Source organism: Myotis myotis, unplaced genomic scaffold (genome assembly GCF_014108235.1).
Source record: "Myotis myotis isolate mMyoMyo1 unplaced genomic scaffold, mMyoMyo1.p scaffold_m19_p_4, whole genome shotgun sequence".
Lineage (NCBI taxonomy): Eukaryota > Metazoa > Chordata > Mammalia > Chiroptera > Vespertilionidae > Myotis > Myotis myotis.
In genome coordinates, this window is record NW_023416346.1 from 66891494 (window position 1) to 66914816 (window position 23323).

Sequence of the window (23323 nt, forward strand, 5' to 3'; positions counted from 1 at the left end):
ACTTAACAGAACCCCAGTTATAAAGTAGGTGCTGAGTACATGTTTGAATCAATGAATTAATAAACGTTTCACCTGTCTGTCCATGTCCCCACAATTTCAATTTCTGGAATTCCCTCTATATAGTGTTCTAGAGCCAGCTGGTACCAGCTTACAAGAGCTAATTGTGTACATCTCTTCTCAATTCTGTGTTCACACAGTCTCATTGGTAGCTTGCAGTCAGCAATGGTGGGAGTATTTACACATAGAAATCAAGTGCTATACATCACGTTCTAGCACTGTCCCACCTGACTTATATACAGCAATATTACAATGGATAGGGAAGACATCAGAGATCATAGTGACTGGAATTTATATAACCTGTGACAAATACAGTGTCCTTTAGATAGCCATGAAATTATAAGAGCCTCTAGATATGAAAACTGTGGACTTTCTATAATTTGAATATATTTTCAACAAAAAATCATATTTATAAAATACAGTGTTTGTGCTACTAGATAAATTAACAATACTGGGTCTGGAAAGGTGTAAGGATTTGTTCAAGATAAAGCATCATGGGGTAGTGGGTATAACCCTTCCCTAGGAGCTAGCTATGAGATCTAGAGCTAGATGTTGAGAAGTAATATAACATTTGGTCCTCAGGCACCCCATCTAGTAAATGAAAATACTCTCTTTCTTGACTGATGTCAATAGTCCAGATCTGATTCTTTTGAAGGCTTTATGGAAGCATAGTATAATGAACAGTACCTTGGACTAGAGATAAAAAGATATCCCTGACTAGTCTTAAATCTGTCATTTGTTTGTCAAGTGTCAAGATAGATCACAAATTAAATGGTACACACATTTATATAAGGATCAAATGTAACCTTAGCATGCTCTTTAAATTATTAATAGGATGACAAGGCTGTAAGTGTATAATCTTTGATTCATTTTACTACCAGGTTAATTGTCTGCCCAATTAATTTCTGTCTCACTAGGGGGCAAGTTGGTAAAATTGGTAATAACTAACAATTTTTTTTTACTAATTGTTGGCATCATAAAAATAAACTCTACTCAATTCATGTCAATTTTCTTAATCTTAGTGAGAACAGAAATCTCAAGATCTCTCTCTTTTCTGCTGTTGATTGAGAGAAACCATTCTTTTATTATGATAGTTCTAATACCTTCTCAGAATAGTAGTTCTGTAAAGGAAAGTCCAAAGGCAATTACACATTGGGAAAAAAAAAGTCCCAGTCCTCCCCCCACATAGCGATTTTCTATTCACATTTATAGCAGGTTTTGTCAGATTATAAAGAATTGTTAATTTCATTTGTATTTGTTATAGAAATGTGGTCCCTACATTCTCATAGTTTCTCATCTAAAACAGGCACTAGTGATTTAGTTCAGCCACACAAACACTAAACAAGATCATAATGGGAGGGAATATAGTTGATGTGTTAGTATAAAGCAAAACAGGATAAGCAACAGAACCAACAGCAAAAAGACTTTCTCAGCTAGGTTACACATTAGCTGGGAGCCTGACTTCTGGTTCAATTCCCAGTTCTGTTACTGGCGCAACACACTGCCTTGGGCAAATCACTTAACCTCCTCAAGTGCTTGACTTCCTGAGAAGCGAATGAAGCAAAGACACAGCCTAATGTTTATGCAACACTTAGGGCTCCTGGAAACATAATGCCACAATGTGTGGTGGTAGAGATCAGAGAACATACTCTTTAAATGCTAGCTGCAATTTTGTAGACTCTCAGTGTCCACATAAGAGCATCATATTTGATGTTAGATACAAAATTATATATTTTATCCTTCAAATCGATAACATGCTGCTTAGTCTAAATAATTTATCTGCTTTTCTTCAAGGAAAATGACATTTGCCTTCTGTCAGTATCTCTTTCAAGATCATGAAAGAACTTTATCTAATTATGTGCAGAAATAGTATGAACATTCTTTCGGGATCCTGATACAGTGCAAATGAGCCTATTCATCCCTAGGTTGACCTATTCTGACTCATGCTGGGCATTACAGAACATAATACTGGGTGTTTAGGAACATGCCTCAGTAGTCAATAAAAGTAACTGCCGTTTATTGAGTGACTGCAATTTGCCAGTTGTTTATACAGATTCTTAGGTAATCCTCACAACTGCTCTGCAAAGTTAGTGTTATCTTCCTTTGTATATGAAAACCCTAAGGTTCAGAGAGATAAAGGAACTTGACCAAGGCCAAATAACTAATAAATAACAAGTTGAAATTCATATTACAATCCAACCCTATTAGAGCGCAAACCCATACTCCTAACCAGTATACTCTACGGCTTCCTTGTCTGGGTTCTGCCCAATGGAAGAATGAGTCCATTTCTTAATTCTCTAAGCACTTTTAAATTTCATATGCAGAGGGGATTGTGATCACAACTTGGAATACACAGTCTAACCCTTTAATAGGCATGTTTTTTAAGTCCTTCTGCTAGAAATGACACCAAAAGTTTGGACTACATTTCTTTGATTCATTAGTACATTACAGTAGGAAACATGGTCAAAAATTGACAAAATAGGGAATTATTGGAAAATTCTTTTCTCTTTACTTAGGACAAGTTTTCTTCAACTAATATTTTGCAATGAGATGAAAAAAATATATAGTCAATGAAACTCCCTTTAGGGGAAGGACTACATTTGTCCAGAAGAAATTCATGGACAAACTGATATGAGGGATAAGTTGAGGCAGAGTTTTATGTTAATGTTAGGGGAAGAAATAGAAAAATGGGACTAGCTACAATTATAAAAAATATTACTCATGCTCTGTTAACCATGATTGTTCTGTTCTGATTAGAGAAAGCACATTCTAACCTGGCTGAGAGTTATATGCCCTAGGACAAGGGAGCTAACATAGAATGCAGTCCATCTCCCTTTTCTAAGAAGTGCTTGGATTAAGCAACCTTGTTGCTGAGACGATCTAGTCCAGGAGGCTCCTGCCCTTTCCAACCCCCAGTCCTATTGCCTGTAACCTATAATGATTATCCCACGCCTACTTTCCCATACCTGTCATTCCAATTTCCCATGTAATCTTTGTCCTTCAAGACAATATAAGAAGCTGGTTTATGGGGAAGGGACAGAGAAAAATTTTGTGGATGACCTGCTGCTCTTCCATACTACCCACATTATTGGAATAAACGCTCATATATGATTCAACCCTGTCTCTGCTTAATTGGCTCAAGTAGTGACAGGCATCCCAGACCCATTGGTTGTCCAGTTACATTAATAGTAAGGACATCTGTAAGATAGGACAAATGAAGGCTGGAATTCAGTCTGCACTTGGCTTGCAAAACTCTGCATTCCAGCGCAAGGCTGCCACAATCTGGAGGAAGAGATGCCTTTGGTATTTCACATGGTGCACTCTTGAGGTTGTATACACCCAAAGAGAATGCCTTTTTCTAATGCATGTAAGAATAATCTATAGATTAGAGCAAACCATGTCCCCTTTTACATTCTGGCTACATTTTGATTCTTCAAACTTTACATTTTTAAACTAGTACTAAAGGCCCAGTGCATGCACTGGTGGGGTCCCTTGGCCGGGTCTGCACCCTCTCGCAATCCAGGACCCCTCAGGGGATGTAGGATAGCTGGTTTCAGCCCGATCCCCACAGTTCTGATCCAGACAGAAGGGAGCCCGATCCTGTACATTGAGCATCTGTCCCCTGGTGGTCAGTGCATGTCATAGCGACCGGTCGACCAGTTTGGTTGCTAACGCTTTTATATACTAGTATATAGGTATATTTCAGGCATTCTGCTAAAGCTTTATAAACTGTGTCATTTGATCTAAGTTTTTCACCTACAATCATCTTTATTTTACAGTAACATGCTAAAAGTTACACAATTCTTAGTGGCAGAGTTTGTATTTGAAAAAAACTTTGTCAGACTCCAAATATCATGCTCTTATCTTTAAGGCTGTACTGCCACCTTAACATCAACATTGGCTTTTGTCCTTTGAGTAAATATCTCTATGTATTGATAAAATAAAAGTTGAAAATATAAAACCTATCGTCTTGTTGTTATATATATATATTGAGGTGGATAGCTAGTTTACTGATTTGTATATTTACTCATTTTTACCAAATCAATCTTGTTTTGAACCGAGCATGAGCCAAGTCACCAAGCATTTTTTAATATTTGTTGGTATAAAATTATTTTTGTTCATATTTTATTTAAAAAACATGAATAATACACACAGAATTGTACTAAGCCCAAATGGTTCTGTGATGTTGTGTACACCTAATGAATACAACATGATGACCTAAAAAATTGATTTAAATGCAACAGCATTTGCCTAATGTCCTCTGATTTATGACAAAATTAAAATGCTTTCAAAATTCTGCCATTATAACTATCTTTGATAATAATTACCCATCCAGATTATCCAATGAACTTTATCAAAATTTTTTTCAAAATCTAGAACAGACCTATTGATTAAGATTCACAAAACTTTCTGATTGAAATAAAGATAATTCTTGTATTGTGCATGAAAAAGTTATTAACATCAGAGTATTAATAAAAGACTTAAAAACAATAAGAATTTTTGTCAAAATTCTTGTGCATATTTTCTGCAGTGATTTAGAAAAAATATATTAGGATCCCATGGATGAGTACATGTAGAGGTGATATTTGGAATTGTTGTTATAATGTTTAGATCACTAAGGTACTTTTTGGCAAATCACAATCACTTTGCCGGTGTAGTCTAGTATTCTGAAACTGATCACTTCTCAGAGCATTTCGTTTGTGTGGGAAAAACACCATAAATCTCCCACTATATTTTGGAACACCCATAATCTATATCATGTGCTAACAGCTATGGTTTTTACTTTTTTCATATCATGGTTTGTAAAGGACAGAAATCTAGTTTTACTGCTGCTTATGCATTGGACTCACTGGGTGTATAATGTCTTGTTTTTTTCAGTAAAACTTTATCCTAATTTTCTCCTAAGTTTCAATATTTAATACTCTCTAAAAGTCTGATTACAAAATTTAAAAAAAGAAGCAGTGTATGAAGATGAGATACAACAAACAAAATACAATGTTAAAAAAAAAAAAAGCCTTATGATCAATCCTGAAGCTGTAATTACTACATTTTGTCCCCTGCTGATCTATAAAATGTTTTAGTGCTAGATCTATTAAAACCTTGAAATATATTATCAAGTAAAGTAAGTCTAAAGTCCTAATCTATTATATTAAAAATATTTGGAATATACACACAAATACAAGAGAAATGATCTTTTAATTTATTATGATATGAAAACCATCTAGTATCAGTGGGACAGGACTGTATATAGTTCCAAGTTTTTCACCTGTAATGCTTTGTTCTTTTTACTTACACTTACTGAGTTGCACTGTAGCAAATCATGAACATTTGTTGAATTTGCTTGCTTTGCATTTCTTCTTTTTCCTTTTAGTAACAGCATTTAATTTTCCTTTGACGAAGCACCTTTCTGTTAACTATCAGAATTCGTATAGATTGAGTGGGTTGACACCATTTTTTCCAGAGTTTTGAGCTTCATTCAAACACAAACTAATGGCCTAGGACAGTGGTCGGCAAACTCATTAGTCAACAGAGCCAAATATCAATAGTACAACGATTGAAATTTCTTTTGAGAGCCAAATTTTTTAAACTTAAACTAAGTAGGTAGGTACATTGTTATTAACTTAATTAGGGTATTCCTAAGGCTTAGGAAGAGCCACACTCAAGGGGCCAAAGAGCCGCATGTGGCTCGCGAGCCACAGTTTGCCGACCACTGGCCTAGGATATAGTCAAAAACTGAATAATTAGGGTAGTACATACCTTCCAGTACAGCAATTGGTTCAATGATAGGCCCATGAATCAAGGTAGGCTAATGCAAGCTCTCACTGGGACTTTTGCTGGAATTATTGGGGGAGAGAAATTTTCTTATACCTGAATTTCAAGCAGTATAGATGATATAAAGAATGTTAATATTTTGCTTACATCAAAGTCAGGATATTGGGGGAGAGAAATTTTCTTATACCTGAATTTCAAGCAGTATAGATGATATAAAGAATGTTAATATTTTGCTTACATCAAAGTCAGGATAAAGATGCCATATGAAGAAAATAAAAACAAACAAACAGATTTCTGATGACATTGGTTGAAAACCTGGGTCCTACTATGCCTGAAGTCAATTAATGCTTTGAACGTGGTACTATGAACCAATGCATTCCCCTTTCTGTTTATTCGATTCTGAGCTGCTGTATGACACCAAAAAGACCTCGACAAATACACAACATTCTCTTTCTTTAGTTGACATCTATTCACTCTCTAGTTTAAATAAGTTACTTTTGGTAAATTGTTTTAATTTTCCTGTTATTAAGAGTAAAGCATATGATGCAATGATCCCTCTTCTCATCACAAAATCATGTTACCTTAGAAGGGTTCCTAAAAGAGGTAATTTAGTTATTTTAGCTGTCTTGAGGCAGCATCATGCTCTTACCATCCTAGGGAGATGGTGCCTAATGTTTGTCATTAGGATCCTCAGAGAAGTAGAAATTACAGCTTTTCTTTAAACTATCTTTAGTTGGTCAGGTCTCCAGTCTATGGTGTTTAGAACTGAATGTAGGCAGTCTAAGCATGGAAGTTTTAAATTTCTAGCCTCATTCAAACCCAAACTAATAGGCCTAGATCTTAACAATGCAAAAACATCTTTCCCCAGTGATAGGATTAATTTGTTTCATGAATTGCTATGTAATATCCCTATACATAAAATGGCAAAATCCTGTCTCAGGTAATATGATTCATTTAGCAGAAAGGAGGAAACTATAAGCCACATACTAGAAAAACCTAATTTAGAAGATTATCCTAACAGTTAAAGCAAAGAAAAATCACGACTGGTTTCCCCAGATGCTGTACAAATAACAGTTCTCTAAATGCTTCAAAGTTTCTTTTTTATCCACAGAACAGAGAATAACAGGGAATAAATGAGACATGCATGTCAAGATTCAAATTTCACTAATATGACTGATGCTTATTTCTTTAGTCTAAGCCACATATTCTCAAAACAAATCTCTCTTGGGGTTGAATGCTATATTGGCATAAATGATAACTTGGGAGTACTTTCATGTACAAAATGTATTCACTGCTCCTAGCACTGTTTGATTCATTTGAAACAATTTTGAATCAGTCTGGACTTTCATTATACTTATAAATTTAAGTAATTGTTATGTTAGGATTTTCTTCTTTTTCAATTCACCTATGTTCCTTTGTCATTTCCCAAACTTGGTGTTACTCTTATCCCACTCTCTTTGTCTAAAACTTTAATCAGCTATCTTCTACTTATTAGGCAGAGAATTGCCCAAACATCTAATAATCATCTCAACTATTGTAATTGAATTGCTTATGTGAAATATCACCCACTCATGATAGTATCATAGTGTTTTTAAATCACACACCCTAATTTCCTAGAGAGAAGCAAAGATTTCTCCTCACCTCTGCATACACATAACTCCCTCTCTCACGCTTGCTTTCAAACATCCTCTTTCTTTGTGTCTTTCTTCCCAAGAAATTATCTTATGGGTAAGGATTACTTTTAGAAGATACTGATAGAATATCTGACAAACAATGCTTCAAATATGTAAGAATTTATTTTTCTTACATAAATAGATGCCCATAAGTAAGCAGCCCAAGGCTGGTAATGTGGCCCTGCTATGCAAGCTCCTTCTTTTTCATGCTTTGTTAACTATAGGCAGAAAAAAGGGCGAGGACAAAATACTCATTATAGCCAAGTCTATCTGTCTATATTTTAATCAGAAAACAATAGCTGTTCTGGAAGCCTCACAGAGTAAAATTCTACTTCTATCTCACTGTCCAAAACAATGCTACATGGCATGCCTAGTGGCAAGAGGGCCTGGTAAATGTAACTTTCCTTCATGAAAATGAAAGACACTATGCCACTTCCCCCAAAACTTAGGGCTCTGTTAATAAGAGAATAGATATTAGGTAGGCAATTAGCAAAGGTTAAAAATAAAGTCTAGATGGCCAAAACCAACAGGAGGTTCAACAAAGAATGAAATATAATTTTATTGGGAATAGAACATGTGTTCTTAACAGACTGGACAGGGAAAGTTTTCTTTCTTGATTATCTCTTATCATTTTCTTCCTCTTCTCTCATCATTCCAATATGGGTCATGTAGTCATATCCTGATTAAGAGATTGGTTCTGCCTTGATTAAATTAGCACACCAAAGTGAAATCCAGTGAAAGAAAGCATGAAATGAGTAGCTTATCTTAGCTATTAGGGAAGAAGGCATGTGTTATTTCCTTTCTTAATCCTACTTCTGGAAAATCAACTGACACTTATGGAGACATCATGGGAAAAGGGAGGCGAGGAGAGGAGACAAGGCTAAGAATCAGAGCCTTCACCACCCTGCCTATGCTACTCTTGATATATTATACTCTGAATAATTTAGTGAATTGAATAGCAACCATGGATGTAACTATTTAAAATATGAGGATTTGGATATCTCATTTAAGCCATTTTTAATATGTCTAACAGTGGAGAGGAACCACCTATTTCTCAATATAGTTTTCTAATTATCATGTTGCTTATTTCAAATTATGAACAATTTATAAATAATATTAACATTTTCTTTAAAATTCTCTAATTTGGCTATGACCATTCATTAAAAACATGGAAGAGGGGGACTTCATACTGGACTTCAAATATGAATAGGACCATGGTAGGAAGAGAACAAGATCTATCAAGTGTAGGAATCAGCTTTAAATTTTTTTTATTGATTTCAGAAGGAAAGGAGAGGGGAAAGATAGAAACATCAGTGATGAGAGAATCATCAACAGGCTGTCTCCTGCATGCCCCCTACTGGGGATTAAGCAGGTAACCCAGGCATGTGCCCTGACTGGGAATCAAACTGTGACCTCCTGGTTCGTAGGTTGATGCTCAACCACTGAGCCACACAGACTGGGCTAGAATCAGCTTTTTAAAGTGTTCACACTTACAGAAAGCCTTAGATTTTCTGCTTACATATTTTTTTTGTATCTCATTTCATCCATGAAAATTTGTTAAATGTAATAATAGCAGCCAACATTCTCTTACATTGACGTGCATGGAACTCTAAGCATTCTTACCAAATAATACTATGGCTTTAATCAAAAATGATATGTTAGAGAAGATACTAGAAATGTCACACACAGATCCAGAATCCAAAACATCATTATTCATCTTCAGCAGGCAGCATTCATAGCTTCAATGCAACCTGAGGCAATCCACAAATCTGTAGGCACTACAGATAAAATCAGAAGAGGTTTCATCCCTGTCATTTTCTGTTCCCATTAAAGTGACCGAGGACGAATTCTTTCTTGATAACTAGTGCTCTCTGCTTATTACAATTTATGGTCCATCATTAATTGGATATTTTTATAGTTGACCTTTCAAATATTTTGCATTTAGAATGACTGTCTATTTCACCTTCTCCCCATAGGTTACTTAGAGTAGGCACTCAGGAAAAACTGGAATGAATGTGCTATATCAGAACATTGAAAAGGTCAATGTTTTAGTTGTTTATATGTTCTACAGAGTAAAATTCTCACATATTTTAAATGGACAATAGACTACTTAAAGTGATTAATGCTAAATACCTAATAATAATGATTATGACCACTGTGTTAAAATATCGTCAAATTCATTTCCCTGACAACAAAGCACTAAGGACATATCAAGGGCACAATGTAAAACAATGGCAGGAGTATTCTTAATGGTGTCTTAATGGCCTATAATGGCCTCCAGCATTGCATACCTGCGGAAAAAAATTAAGATTATGTGGCAGATTTATAGTGTACTAAGATTTGAAGGAGCATTTTTAATTTGTGTCAAGTCACTCCAAATCCTCCAAAGTGAAATGACAAAATGGCAGACTTCCACCTTTTGACAAAGTTCATTGTAATAACCTGTCAATAGAACTGATTCATTCATTCACTTATTAAACAAACATCTGAGTGACTATTATATGTAGACATTGTGCTTGCTAATTTGTGGTCATAGGTGTGATATGATCATGATATCCCCAGTGGTACACATGGGGATAAGGACGAGGTAGCAGATGGCCACATGCTACATGCAGAGGTTTGGTAATGGTATTACACAAAATGTGCTCAGTCAGCATGAGTATGCTCAGTCTTTCAGCCCAGAAGCTTTAAAGATATTGCTCCCATAACCATTACCAAAATACTAATGAGATACAGAACATAAACACAATACAAAGTGTTCAAGTAGACAGGGCTACCGAAGAACTGCCATTCCTAGGTGAATGAATAGAGTGAAATCTAGTATTGAGCACAGCATGTTCAATGGAAGCTGAGCAGCAGGTAGAAGTAATTGGATAAAGATAGGATGTAAGGAAATCTTTATGCAAATTCATAAGTAGAAACTGAGGTTAAAGACTTCAATATAAGGACATAATAATCCCAGTGTGACAAGAATTGCATGCAACTCAGTAAAAATCATCAGTTTCTTGAAAAAGGACTTAGACAACCAGACTAGAAATCATTGCATTCATCATGTGGCTAAGAAATCTCAAAAAAAGGCTTAGTATGAAGAACTATATAATATGCATAGGGACAATCAAACTCAACATAACTTTTTTGTCTTTCAAACACACACACACACACACACACACACACACACACACACACACACACACACCCTTATGGCTAATTGGTATAGATAACGGAGGACTATATAGTATCCACAGACACAGCTGAACTCAATTAAACCATTATTTTCTCTTCAAAAAAAGTCGTATACACTTTTGGTATGCATAAAATTATGGGCTGGGTTGACCCTCCTATTACAGACAAGGTCTGGTTCCCAGGACTAGCAAAACAGGGTAAGAAGTATCTCCTACAGATCTTGACATCGAAGGGCTAATTGTTATCTGAGTATGCTAGATGTTAGGCTAGGTTCTAGGCAAAAGTTATTTGCACTTTTTTGTGCCTACTGTTTGGTCCAGCAGTGTACTTCTAGGAATGTGCCCTATAGGTAAGCTTACATATATGCATAATTATATATACATACTGATTTGTACATGTTTTTTGTAGCATTGTTTGTAAGAGGGATACATTGGGAACAACCTGAATGCATATCAATAGGAAATGGTTAACTATTTTATGGTATATCCATACCTTGGTACAGTATGCACTTTTAAAAAATAATTTAGTAGATCTATAGATACTAAATTAATAAGATGCTCAATGTAATTTACTAAGTGAAAAAAACACACAAAATTCCAAGTAACAGAACAAACATCCCTCCTCTCTCATTAAAGTGTGTGTGTGTGTGTGTGTGTGTGTGTGTGTGTGCGTGTGTGAAAAAGAGAGGGGTGTGTGTGTGTGTGTGTGAGAGAGAGAGAGAGAGAGAGAGAGAGAGAGAGAGAGAGACCTGAAAAGATACACACCAAACCATAAATAGTAACTGCTTCTGGAAAGGAAAAAAGGGTGGGAGGAGGTGACAGATGATTTTGCATATTTGTTATTTTAGAAATTTGTTGTTTGACTTATTTGGGAAAAATATGTACAGTATTATTTTGTAACTAAATTTATTTAACCAACAGAAGTCATATGTAAATATCCTGATAAATGATTCCTTTTTATGTGGTTTTCCATCAGTCTCTAAGGCAGTGGTTCTCAACCTGTGGGTCGCAACCCCTTTGGGGCTCGAATGACCCTTTCACGGGGGTCGCCTAAATACATCCTGCATATCAGATATTTACATTATGATTCATAACAGTAGCAAAATTACAGTTATAAAGTAGCAACGAAAATAATTTTATGGTTGGGGGTCACCACAACATGAGGAACTGTATTAAAGGGTCGAGGCATTAGGAAGGTTGAGAACCACTGCTCTAAGGGATTGTATGTCCACATGGGTATAGCTTTATATGTGTTTACATATATGCATGTTTTACATATAGCTTAAGCTCAATAAATCTATGAAAGCATGGGTAAATACATAAAAGAAATACTTAGGGATAGAACTAAGGAAAGAATAAAATCTTCAAAATTATTGTTCTTACTTAATTAGTTAAAACAGAGAATCCATTATTTTATTTTCCCAAATAGTATAATAACCTAAAATATCTGAATATTTTATCAGACGATAAAAAGCAAACAAACAAATTCTCTCTTTTTGTTTAGGGTATTTCCTTCAATTTTCAGTGGAGCACTTAGAGTTATTGATAAAGTTATGCTTAGGTGCTTATTTTGTTTCTGAGACTTAGTGTCTATTACTCCTTTAAGCAAAATAGCACATGAAATTATTTTTTGTTATAGAAGTTTTACTTGTTTTAGGGGAAAAAAACTTCTTACTATATGTCTCACATAGAAATCTTTTGAACAACTGACTTTGGAATTCTCATTCTCTTCTAGGCTGTGCATATAGTAAACGGTGTAATATTAATGGACATAACTGAGATCAAGTTGAGTCATTTGCCTAGCACATTCCATCATTAAGCAAGTAATATTCTTTGCTATTATCCATTCTCAGTAGGTGTATTAAAATGTTCTAACGCAGACAGGATTTTATTTATTTTTTCCTAGTTTCTCCCTCAGAAACATATCTAAGCATATTTATAACATTCAAGGTTTTAAAACGCCATGATTTCAACCCACTCTTAGTGAAGGCTTCTAATCATCTGTTTGGATATTTTTGAGCTTCCCACTTGTACTACAAAATTGCTGCAGTTTTTTGGGCTCTCCCAGCAATTCAGCTTTTCTTATTTTATGTATCTCACTTCACTTATCTGTAGAAACCACTACACATAAAAATGAAGGCATATATAAACTCAATAGGGGAACAATATAAATGAAGAAACAAATACGGCTTTTATGGAATAAAATTATTTAGCTGATATATATTACAGTATAGAAACAGTCATTTCATTCAATATACACAGCTTCTGTTTCTTTTCTTCAAGGTTAAAATAGGAGTAGAAATAAAACATGACAGTTGAATTCTGAGCAAAAATTTTTGCCTGCCAATTGGATTATCTGCATATGAATATTTTATCTTTGCCTTTTTTTAGTACAATCATGGCGCAAACATCTCAAGAGTTTATTGCCCTGAGTTGCTAAAATATATTCTAAGCTATTATGTGAAAGATCCATATAACAGTACAGCAGGAGGGACAGCGGGTCTGGTCTGAAAGCCATTTACCTGCCCACGGTTTTATTTTGTCCAGAGGCTCTAAGACACCGATGACGATGATGATGTAGAAGATCATGAATTTTTCTAGTTACATTTAAACAGTTATTGGCGGTTGTTCAGATTTTTCAATTTTTATAGGATTCCAAAAGTCTTTTTATTTCAGAGAGAGATTTGTATAGGAAAAACTTTTACTTTCGGAATTTACTCATTGAAAGGAACCTTTCAGAAAAGGCAAGTGACCAGAAAGCCAAAAGCATGGTTTTAATTATGAATCACAGCCTTCAGACGATGTGAGCTGCTGCAGGTGGAGTGAGCCAAGTGGTGGAGGGCAGCTTGTTTATCCTTCAATATCAAACACGACCAGGGAATGTTGAGGCCATCAAAAATGTTCCTTGCTGCTAGCTCTCTGGCCTCTCATTTTCTCCGGAGCATATTCAGCATGTCTATAATGCACAAAGCAGATTTCCTTATTCTGTTCTTGGGGAAAATACAAGCAAGCAAGGTCTATATAGGAAGAGAAAGAAAGGAACACAAGATCAATTTTTGAAGGGAGCAAACCTGCACTTCACTTAATATATGTCGTGTAGCAAAGGACAGTTGATTTCCTTTGTTTTACCCTCACTCCCTCAGCAAAAATAGATGGATTTTTAAAAAGGATTAGTTGTTACTTTTTGTGTATCTGTTCAGGGATGCTTTATATGTATTCTAGAGCAGTTAAATTTTGAGAAAAATTATATTCTGATTTCCTCTATTGTTTATTTATCGGAACTTTTTGTTGCTTTAAAACGGATGCCAAGACCATACCAACATCCTGAAAATGCAGAAATTCCCTACACACATACAACTGTGCTTGCAGTAGTTTTTGAAAGCAATTTATATCTTAAGTAATTGGAAAGGAGGGGCCAGGCGTTCACTGAATGACCCCTAAAATTCTATTTCATTCTACTGAAGCTTCATTTTGCCTTTATAATTATAAGACAGTTTACAGATTTCTCAGACAGCCAACAGATGGCAGCAAAGACTTTCAGACTGACATCGAAATTTTATTTGCTCAAGTAATTATCCACAAGCAGCAATTAAATGTCTAATGGTAGAGCTGTCATTTTTAAGCCTAGCCTAGAAAATCTTTAGCCTTTTTTCAGGCAAACATTAATAACAACAAGTCTCTTTGCTCTTTAAGCATCAAGCCCAGCTTTGGTTTCATAGATATAATTTCCTTCTTGTGCATTTATGTACGATTTACCTAAATTTATGAACATATCCATATACTTTTTATTTGCCAATTGAAATGAGAACCCAAATAGACAAGATTTCAGTAAGCCTCATATTTCCACTTTAGTAAAAACTTCAAAGAGTGCTGTGGTAATGGGAGTTAGTTTTCAGTTCATTTTTCTGAAGCTAAATAGTATTATATTTTTAGGCAGCTCACATTAGGCTGTAATACTAGAATATCTGACTTCAGGCACAAAACGGTTACTGATATTTTAATATACTCAAAGATGAACTCCTTAGAGGGGTCTTCAAACTACGGCCCACGGGCCACATGCAAACACAAATATTGTATTTGTTCCCATTTTGTTTTTTTACTTCAAAATAGCTATGTGCAATGTGCATAGGAATTTGTTCATAGTTTTTTTTTTTTAAACTATAGTCCGACCCTCCAATGGTCTGAGGGACAGTGAACTGGCCCCCTGTTTAAAAAGTTTGAGGACCCCTGCCTTAGAATAAAAATTAGTAAGAAAATAATTTCCATAATCCATTTTTAATTTTCATCTGAGTTTATTGTAGTCAATCATTCTCAACTGACACACATTTGCAAGGGGAAAAAATTACCTCCCAAAGATCCTAATATATTTCAAATCTGTCTAAGAGAGGAACTTTGCCATTAGTGTCTAGTACTACTTCATGTCAAAAAATATATTACAAGAAGATCTCAATTATTCAGAAATGTATTATTCAGGCCTTTTGTCTGGACTTCTTGACCATCTTACTGCCTATCAAATGAATATTTTACTTTCTTTAGCTACTAAAATATCTGAAGGTACTTGAGTCTCACCTTCCTACTTCCTTATAGTCAGTCACTACTTCCTCTGAGTTACCTCTGTACCTTGTGCACCTATTATGCCTCTTAACAAGTTGAGTGGATTTGTTTATGTATCTGTCTCCTCACCCTCGAATTTTGAGTTATAGGAAATATGGTGTCTTATCTCTCTCTATGTTAACAGTGCTAAAAACATGGTTGAAACTTAGAAATGGAACAAAACTGAGCTCACCAAACTTGGCTACTTTTGACCAACATTATTAAATGCTCATTACATTTAAAGAATTTTTATTAGGAGTTTAGGGAAGATGCAAAAGAAATGAAAATCTATCTCTACCCTGGAGATGACAATGGTCTTTAAAATACAGACTTACTTAACAAAAGGTGCAAATTCAACCCAGGTACCAATTGATGAGATGTAAATAAATATGCCATGTTGAAGAGCTGCAAAATATTTAGAGTATGCCAACTATTTGGGACAAGAGTCAATGCTTAAGGCCAAAGTTTAGATTTAGTTTGACAGATGGTAGTTGAAGCCTTTTTGAGAGATGAAGTTTCTTAAAGTGTTAAAAGATCAAAGATTAAACCTTGAAGGATCTCTAGAATTAAAGGGAAAAAGAAGGAAAAGAAGCTTGCGGGCATCAAGAATGCACCAGACTGAGAAAGACAAGAATCAGACAATATTCTAGAAGAAAAAGATGGCACAATTTTTTTTTACAAAGGCATGGAAACAGAGATATCAAGAAGGATTAAGCAAAAATAAAAAGAAACACTTATAGACACAGACAACAATATTGTGATTACCAGAGGGAACAGGGACTGGGGGGAGGAAGAAGAAGGTAAAGGAGGGATAAATGGTGATGTAAGAAGACTTGACTTGGTGTTAAACACACAATACAATATATAGATAATGTGTTATAGGATTCTACATCTGAAACCTATATAATTTTATTAACCAGTTATCCCAAAATTCAATTAAAAATAAAATAAAATGTAAAAAGAAGCTTACTTAAAAGAAAGAAAAAAAGCACAACTGTATGGGATATGATCCCCAGTGGATTTAGAGCAACTTTTGGGGGTTGTGAAAAGAAGCGAGCTCAGACAACCACATAGCAGAGAGCTGATGTAATTTATTTTTACTATTTTTCTGTTTCTGTGAATATTTCATTATCTTGTTTTTCTGTTTTGCTTTGTTTTAGAAGAGTTGTATTTAGACAACCAAAGCAATGAGAAGTACTGAAGCAGTGTACAATGAAAGAAAACCAAATTAGTTATTTTTTCAAGTATGCCCTTCTTTACAACTAAAGCAAAAAGTGGGGAGAGAGGCTTTTTGTTTAAAGGGAAAAGTCAGAGGAATATCATAAATAGCTACAAGAATTTTAATTAAAATAAGAGAAATTGGATGTTGGTTTGCACATATTCATTCAAAAACACAGCTGTCCATTGTACTAAAAGCACATAACAATTACATCTAGCTTCTTCAGATACTCTTTAGTTTTCATTTATAAACAACACTAAGGTTTTTTTAGTGTACACACATTTGTATTGTTTGCCATTTGTAGAAATATAAGTTTTGGTTAAAATGAGTCTTAATGTTTTCTATCAATGTTTATCTATAACAAAAGTATGGTCTATAAAAATAAATATCTACATGATTGTTAACAAACTTCTTGTAAGATTAGAAAAGAAACAAACAAAAGTAATTCCCTTTAGTTTTTTTGCAAGACTCAATAAGAGTAGCGATGTCTATACTGGTCCACATCACCATCTCTTGTGAAAACTATAGGCCAGCGGTTCTCAACCTGTAGGTAGCGACCCCTTTGGGAGTCGAACGACCCTTCACAGGGGTCGCCTAAGACCATCGGAAAACACATATATAATTACATATTGTTTTGTGATTAATCACTATGCTTTAATTATGTTCAATTTGTAACAATGAAATTGGGGGGCACCACAACATGAGGAACTGTATTAAAGGGTCGCAGCATTAGGGAGGTTGAGAACCACTGCTCTAGGCTTTTCAAGTTCCTCCCAGCTAAACCTGAGTTCTCAAAAGGCTTCATATGCATTTATAAAATAGATCTCTATCTACCAATTGTTACTACCCACTTTCTTTCCCTCTTTGGCGGGTGCCAGCATTCAATGATACATCCAGAGGCACTGCAGCACAATGACCTATTTTATTTCTTCTCTGGTACAACTCCCTACCCTTAGTTCCCCCTTGTGCTTCTCTGAGTGTTGCACTGTAGGTTGTGTGCTCACTTCCTACAAAAATGTTAGTAAAGAAAGACCTTTAAAATTTAATCCCTTTTTATGGTAGGCCTTCTCTATGAGAATTGGATATGAATTTGTGGGAACTGGGCTGTAGGACAATTGAAAGTAGATGTAATGTTTTACTCAAAATCTGCTTCCCTCCTCACAGTGGGCAATAGTCCTTGAACACATGATAAAGCTCTTCTCAAAGCTTTTATTTTTAGGAGATAAGTTCTTTTATAGGCAGCCCCCTTCCCCATTCTCCATGCAAATAACTCCATAGGGATCATCACATTGGCTTTGAAGGACCCAGACATGTCTTTAATCCTAGAATGAACACGTACCTTGTCTATCAACATGGGCTAACCACTACAGTATTATTTACACTTAACAGGACTCACTTTCATTGGTTTAATCCCCCCTTCATTGCTTCTGAGTGGAACTTTTATACCTAAAACAAATGTGGAGACTTAAATGCAGTGAAATAGAATTTGGTGTTGCACCTGAGCATGTATCCTTTACAAAATTATATTTAAGTAAGTTTTTCATTATATATTAGTGAAATTGTCAAAGTGGGGACCTGCGATAGAAAAAAAATCAAGACTTGTTTGCTGGAACAAAGTAGAAGCTATTCAAAATGTTGCTGTACAGCTCGGCCAGTGTGGCTCAGTGGTTGAGAGTCGGCCTATGAATAAGCAGATCATGGTTTGATTCCCAGTCAGGGCACATGCCCTAGTTGTAGGATCGATCCCCAGTGTGGGGCATGCAGGAGGCAGCTGATCAATGATTCTCTCCCATCATTGATGTTTCTATCTTTCTCTCCCTCTCCCTTCTTCTCTGAAATCATATATATATATATATATATATATATATATATATATATATATATATATAAAACAAAATGTTACATATATTTTGTTGCTGTGTATTTAAAAGGAAAATATTTTTTTAGAATTGGAAATAAGGAATTAGGTACAGTCTGTGCTTATAATAAAAAGGTTTTAAGTGTAAGAGGAATAATAACAAAAACATATTAAGCCCTGTTTTAAAATGTTATCTCTTCTGGCTACTCAATAAACATGAATGAATGAATGAATGTTCACAAGATACTGTGGATGCATTGTTGATCTTGAAGTGTGTAATGACTATCTTCTTCATTTTCTTGCTTCCACAAAAGCATTTCTTGTGTGAGGGGAACTGCTCCTCCCTCATTTTTTGTTGTTTTGGTGGGTGTGCAATAATGAACCCATTCTCCTTTACTGAAGCTAGAGCATGTGATCACAGGATGGTAACAGTGGGATATACATGTGACTCTGAAGCTGAGAAGAAAAAGCTAGGTTCATCAACATACAAATAGTAGATGAAGCCATGGGCATGGAGGTAGTTGCCCAGGAACAAAGTGTAAGAATAAAAAAAGGACAAAGCATATTTACAACAGCTAAGATCTGGAAACAGCCCAAGTGCCAATCAGTAGATGAATGAATTAAAAAAAACAAAACCTGTGGTATATTTATACAATGGAATACTATTCAGCTTTAAAAAGATGGATCTCTTATCCCTTGAGAGAGCATGGAGGGACCTGGAGAGTATTATGCTATGTGAAATAAGCCAGTCACAAAAAGACAAGTATCACATGATCTCACTTATATGTGCATTATAATGAACAAAATATATTGACAAACAAAATAGGTCCAGAGACATTGAAGCATGCAACAGACTGACATATTTTGGGGTGGGTGGGTGGAAGAGATTAACCAAAGAATTTATATGCATATATGCATAACTTATGGATGCAGACAATAGTGTGGTGAAGGGCGGGGGCAGGGATGAGGTGGAGGGGGCTAATGTGTGTGTGTGGGGGAACATCTGTAATACTTTCAACAATAAAGATAAATTTAAAAATACACAATAAAATCCCAGCAGAGGTCCGGGGCGGGGTGTGGGGGAGAAAACTAGATTAAAAGGCAAAAATATTTTTTAATTAATAATAAATTTTAAAAAACAAAGTACAAAACACAGATAATGGGGAAAATAAAATGGAATAAGCACTGCTAAGAGAGTCACTTAAAATAGAGTCAGAAGGCTATTGAGGAAATGAAATGTGCATCTCATGTCTCAGTTCTTGGAAAAATTGTCAAATTCGCTGAGAGGTTGCTAAATTCAGCTCAAAGAGGAACAACAAACAACCTGGGTCAATGAGTGCTACATGAACATTTAAGGACTTTTCTTCATCCTTGTCATGGTGACCAGACCATCTGCACGCTTCACCTTGAAAGGAACCAATCATTTCAACAGCCAGTGTCCTTCGGTTACATAATGAGCCTATCAGCCAGCCGTGGGCAAACTACGGCCCCGGGGCCGGATCCAGCCCCTTTGAAATGAATAAAACTAAAAAAAAAAAAAAGACCGTACCCTTTTATGTAATGATGTTTACTTTGAATTTATATTAGTTCACACAAACACTCCATCCATGCTTTTGTTCCGGCCCTCCGGTCCAGTTTAAGAACCCATTGTGGCCCTGGAGTCAAAAAGTTTGCCCACCCCCAATCCCAACTGGCATAGCCTAGATCCTTCATTTACATGGAGGATCATAATGGGAACAGCTTATAATTTTGCTCTTTACAAACCCTGGCTTCCTTTGTTCTTTTTGGAGCAAAATTTAAGCTGCTATGTGAATCTGTGCCCCTGATTTCAATCCCTCCTTTGCTCAAATGGATACTTTTTATTCTTATTACAGACTAAACTTTTTTTGTGTTGATAATGTCAGTATTAGAAAGTGTGAATATGGTCCTGCTGAGCTTACTAAAAAGTGCCTGCATACTTTCATGTTGCATTAAATTTTGGGAATAAAAGAAAGCTAGCCAAGTACCTTTTATAACACATAAAAATACAGTGTACTTAACTGGATGGGATGCTCTTCAATTTAAAGGCATTATAACACCGTGGTTAAGAATACAGACTTGAAGCCCGATTGCCTGAGTCCATACCTGAGCTTTAATACCTCCTAGCTGTATGATCTTAGCAAATTACTCAGCTTCTTTGTGCATCATTTTTCTCATCTGTAAAATTGGGCCGATAATATTAACTGCCTCATTAAAATTGTTATGAAAATTAAATAATGAGTATTTATAGAGTCCTCAGAGTGGTGTCTGGCAAATGTAATAAATATGTTAGCACAGTCTAAGTACTAAATACAGAGCATTAAATTAACACAGTATTCAATAAAAATAAATGGAAATAAAAGGTAATCTTTGTGAACCAAATTCCCAACTGGATTATTTATTTATTTATTTACTTATTTTCTCCAGAATTAATTATTACAATAAACTTTTGTGAAAGAAGGCTTGGGTTGTCAGTACTCTGTCTAATAACCCAAAATGTAATTGATTCATTTTAAAGATACTGATTTCAGGTAGGACTCAATGTTAGCAACATATATTACCTAAAATAAACAGTTTATTCCATAGTAGAATATTCCCTAATACAAAATTGTTTCCAAAAAGCTGAATTTTGTTGATGTTTCTAAATTTGCATGTGTATACCTTTAAAAAAAGTTCTTCCAATAAATACAATTTATTGTTTCTTTTCATGGATCATCAGTTTTTATTCATGCCATAAATGCTGAAATCGAAAAACATGTGCTGTAATAAGTTGCTACAAAAGAAACAAGCACAATCGTAATTTGGAAAAGGAAATAGTTAAATCCACTTTCATGTAATGTTCTTTTCTGCAAATTCTTAGTATTTCTATTGAACCTTTTAATCTATTTTTTTTTTTAAAGCCAGAGGCCTCACCTGACATATCATTTATGTGAAAGTCCGGGAATGGTAGAAATCATTTATTGGTTGAACTCGTGTTGTCAAAACAAGTATTATGAAGGAAGACATTTTGAGAGTTTTGTGAGTAGTTTGAGAAACAATATAGGTAAACATGTAATGGGTGACAAGAAAGTTTTTAAAACAGCTTTTAAAATAAAAGAGACTTAGAAGAAAACATTGGGTACCAGAGAAGGAAGATTAGTAAAAATTTTGTCTTTGGGATTCTGATTGTGCCTATCAATTTTTAAAAATTGATTTGGCTGAAAAATAATTATTTTAAATTCTATGCTTATTTTTGTGTCATTTTAATCCTTCTTTGCCATGTATTCCCCAAGCAAATTTTAGATTTCTATTGCCTGAAGAACACACATATAGAGTGTCACCAGTGTGCTTTGTTTTGCCATGGTAAAATTTTATGCAATAAATATAATTTCTTGAAAAAAAGATTTCAAATATAGTAGACTTTAAGTACAGTTCCATTCAATCACTTTAAGATACAGTAGCATTATGTGAAAATATTGAGGAAAATCTGTGCTTTCAGAAGTTCTCAGAAATAAAGACAAATTAAAAATTACTGAAATATGTGAGATCAAACATGGGTAGACAAAGAAACCCCCAAAGGAAAGAGAAGGAGGACTCTCCAGAAAAGCAGCTAAGTAATACAGAGGCATGCAACATGACAGAAAAAGAATTCAGAATAAGGGTCCTAGAGTGCATAAACCGGATGGAGGAAAAAATCGACAACCTCAGCAAGAAGCAAGAAGAAACAGATGAAAAAATCGATAACATATGGAAGAAGCTAGAAGAAACAGATGAAAAAATCGATAACATATGGAAGAAGCTAGAAGAAACAGATGAAAAAATCAACAACTTAAGTAAGACCCAAGAAGATATGAAGAGCGATATAGCTGCAATGAAAAACTCCATTGAAAGTATCAACAGTAGACTAGGAGAAGCGGAGGACCGAATTAGTGATTTAGAAGACAAGGAAGCAAAACACACCCAAAATGTACTGCAATTGGAGAAAAAAATGAAAAGACAGGAGGAGAGCCTAAGGGAGCTTTGGGACAACATGAAACGAAACAACATACGAATAATAGGGGTACCAGAACAACAGAAGGATGAACAAGGATTAGAAAACCTATTAGAAGAAATAATATCAGAAAACTTCCCTGAGGTGGGGAAGAAAAAAGTCACACAAGCCCAGAGAGTCCCAAACAAGGTGAACCCAAAAAGACCCACACCAAGACACATCATAATTACCATGGCAAATGTTCAGGACAAAGAGAGAATCTTACAGGCTGCAAGAGAGAGACGGAAAGTTACATACAAGGGATCTCCCATTAGATTGTCAAATGATTTCTCAACAGAAACACATCAGGCCAGAAAAGAATGGACGGAAATTTACAAAGTGATGCAAAGCAAAGGACTGAATCCAAGAATACTCTATCCAGCAAGGCTATCATTCAAACTTGAAGGGGAAATAAGAAGCTTCACAGACAAAAAAAGGCTAAGGGAGTTTATCACCACCAAGCCAGCAATGCAAGGAATGCTAAAGGGACTGGTATAAAAATAAGAAATAAAAAGCTCAGAAAGAAAACAGCCACACAAAAACAGAAATGCCTACAAACAACTACCTTTCAATAATAACTTTAAACGTAAACGGACTAAATGCTCCAAACAAAAGACATCGAGTGGCTGAATGGATAAAAAAACATGACCCATACATCTGCTGTCTACAAGAAACCCACCTCATTAGAAGGGACTCACACAGACTGAAAGTGAAAGGATGGAAAAATATCTTTCAGGCAAATGGAAAGGAAAAGAAAGCTGGGGTAGCAATACTTATATCGGACAAAATAGACCTCAAAGTGAAGGCCATAACAAGAGATAAGGAAGGCCACTTCATAATACTAAAGGGATCAATACAACAAGAAGATATAATCCTGGTAAACATATATGCACCCAATGCAGGAGCACCCAAATTCATAAAAAAACTCCTGGAAGATATCAA